The sequence below is a fragment of the Buceros rhinoceros genome, unplaced genomic scaffold (genome assembly GCF_000710305.1).
Source record: "Buceros rhinoceros silvestris isolate BGI_N320 unplaced genomic scaffold, ASM71030v1 scaffold16978, whole genome shotgun sequence".
Taxonomy (NCBI): Eukaryota; Metazoa; Chordata; class Aves; order Bucerotiformes; family Bucerotidae; genus Buceros; species Buceros rhinoceros.
Genome location: NW_010427590.1, coordinates 6,667 through 10,269, shown reverse-complemented (window position 1 = coordinate 10,269; position 3,603 = coordinate 6,667).

The following is a 3,603-nucleotide window of genomic DNA, read 5'->3' as shown; positions in this document are numbered from 1 at the left end:
CTGCAGACAGGTGCATGCTTGTTTAAAACCCATCCCTTTCGAATTCAAAGCATATTAGAATGACTTCTGTATTTGGCTTTCAAATAAAATTTTGACAAGGTATATATAGAAAAATAAGTCTAATTTAGCTTCCAGTACAAGATCTTTGCTCTATCAAGGAGTCAATTTATACAAGAACACTATAATAAAATTCATGATTGTTAGATTATCTGAGTCAGCCTCACCTTGAAAATTATAGCAATAGGAGTGTATTTAAAAGTTTAATTGAATAAGAAATGTTACATCATTAGCTAAGGAAGAGAAATTGTGATACAAGCCTGCATTCACTGTTTGTGTGATCTTGAAAGCTGGTCCTAATGACTTAAAAAATTAGAGGTTGTCTGACCTGGAATGTTAAACATAAACAGAAAAACAACCACCAACACAAAACCCCACAAAAACCAACCAGCGGAAAAGGGTATACCGAAAGAACCTAGCTGACTGCAGGAAATGAAAGCTCTGCCTTCTGGCTTTAAAAAAGTTCTCTCAATTGGACTGCAAAAAAATGTCCTTGATTATCAGCAGAGGATGGGAGGGAGTACATTTTATTTGGTCAATAATATAAACCCACCAAGAACATAGTTCAGCTTTATTCATAAAGGAACGGCCAGAGAACACTCAAAAAATCTTTTTTTTTTTTTTTAAGCCATCTTTTCCCCTCTTTTAAGCATCATAAACCCTTCAGAAGTTCTCATAAAACTTCTCTCAGGCTGTTTTTCCCTGCCTACTACTCCAAATACAGACAAGATAAACTAATGAACAACGGCACAGTCCACACGGGAACACAGCAAACAAGCTAAGAAGAATTCTAATAGAAGCATTTTAAAGTAATCTACTAAGCCAGTTAATATTGAAAAAATAGCAAAGATACACTTATTTTGGACCAGCAATACTAGTGATTTAGGCTGTTTGCAGCTGGAATGATGACAAAGAAATCTTCATTCCAGCCTGCTACCACACCATCAACTATGAATTAGTATTTTATGGAGTAATTTTCTCGTTAAATCCATTGGACTCTCTTGCCTAGTAAATGTTATTGCAACATTTCCCATGTGGTTTTAGAAAGTTAAGCTTATCTTCCTAGCATGTAACAAATCTTACTCTGTAACCTCCTCAGCATTGATTTTTACTAAACAGTTCAACAGGGCAAGGACCACACCTACGGTGGTTTAACACTGTCTTAACTGCTGCTCTTGTTGTACTGACTTCAGTCTCCCTAAAGGTATTTTTCGAGATGTAGATTAACAATGAAAGCTACTGAGGAAAAAACAATGCCTAATTTCACAGTGCAAATTCATGCTGGTGTACTAGCCCTCCTGCTTAGTCTCCAAGATGATTTACACTAAAATGAGATTATCCTTAGATGTTCTTATGTTTTTAACCCTGGAACACTAACAGCTGAACATCACACTGGAGGAGGTGCCCTTGGGCGTATACTCTGAGTCATCTAGAACACACCGCACAGTTACAACTGGACTGTTCACTACCTTTCAAAATAAAAAAAAGCGTCTTTCGCCTCCTTCCCACTTCCAAACACCACATCAAAACAGAAGTTAAAATGAAGAGAAAAAGGCAAAATGAAGAGAAAGGAAATAATTTATTAGAGATTTCGCAAGCAAACTAACATCATTTATCATATAAGTCTTGTGACAGTTTAAGGATATCTGGAATCTTTAAGATGAGAGTATGTATACTCTGCCTTAAATACTTCAGAAATACTACTACGCACAGTTCAAGAGTCCCGATGATTACACCGCTTCTTCCCCCAGCTTCATAATACTTGAAAGAGGCGGAACACAAAAGGAACCTGGAACATCACAAAGGCATGTTAAAAGCAAGAACAACCAGAAAATAGTAGTCTTACGCTTTTGACAACTACATCGAAAGATGCTTAGTATTTAGAGAAGTGTTGAATGTGTGAAAAAACATCTGACTTATTAGATACAGGCTGTATTAATTTTATGTTACAGTAAGTTAAACAATAATGCAATATGAAACCCTCGAGAATAATATGTTACTGGCGACAACACTACCTCAGTGAAGAGAGCAATCTAAAAAAAAAAAACCACCCAACAAAAAGGTTGCAGTGATTAATAATTGATTAATAGTTAAATTCCATATACTTCACAGTGAGATATTGTTAGGTTTTCTTCTCTACTCAAAAAAGAAAAAGGAATGTACAAACTAAGCTAACTACAGATCGTTTCTCATACCAGCAGAAATCATCAAATGATCTAAAATACTGATCAACTCTTAAATACTCTCAAGAATTGCTCTGCAACATGGTTTAACCAACATATAATTATTCTTACATTTGTTTCACGAAAAACAAGACAACATCCTCAGCATGAGCTCAGCACAGCTCCACATTCATCAGTGGAATACTTCTAGCTCATACAAGCTATGGAATCGGACCGGAAATTAGCAAGTTAAACAACCTTTGCGGAAGAAGGTGGATGCCACCATTTAAGAATAAGAACCTTTATTGTGTCTATTTACGCAACACAGACATCTCATTTGTTTTTCCCCCTGAAAAAAGTGCCCTTTGCTTTTAAATTTACCAAATTACTTCAAGCTCTAAAACACGTAAACTCCTCCCCATACCTGCTCTATATGAAAACTTAGATGTAGTTGAGTGCTACAGAGACATTGCACAAAAAAAGGATACAACAAGAAAGGATACACTCTGCATGACAGTATTACTGCAGTATTTACGCAGGAATGTTTCTAAAGAAGAACAGCAGAATGTGGTTTAATTTTACTTGATTCTCAGTATTACATACACACAACTTTATGCTACCTATCAAAAGCAAATGTGCCTCTGAAAAAATACATTTTGACCCCTTATGAGATTTAATGAGGGCTGAGTCCACCAACACTAAACTCCATATGCAAAAGAGAATACATTCTTTGATAACTTGGACTACTACAACATCAGATTTTAATTCATTAATTCTCCTCCAAGTCTTTGCCATTTTACAGACTCACTTTTTCCATCAGGTCCAAAACCCAATCAATGTTTCCATTCAATGTAGGCTTTCAAGTCACTTTTCTATGAAGAAGCTGGAGATCTCTTAACGTAAGTTCATTCTACATAACCCTTCTCCCAAAAAGCTGTATTTCAGCTACATAAAAACCAGTCACCCCAAATACTAACTGAAATTTTTGCCAGTGCATCAAGAAAATGACACTTCCACCAGCAAGAAGTTATACAGTATTTTTATGAACGGTATTTATTATTTTCTCTAGAAAGGATAAAACCTTCATAGAGAAAATACTAAAAAATAATAAAAATTTGCAATAACATTCATGAATTTAACACAGCTTTTTCCTGTTTAAAAATCATAAGTTTAACTTGCATCAATTTAGTTGTTACAAGAAAAAATACCCAGAAAGAACAACACTGAAATACAGGATACAGATAAAATTTCAAGTCCCTCAAATGTTTGCATAAACTAGTTCATACACATATGTGTGTTTCAAATGAGATTCTGACACTGTTCTTCCTTACAGTCTCAGATTTCCATCATGGAATTTTGCATCATAAATCAGCACCCATATTCC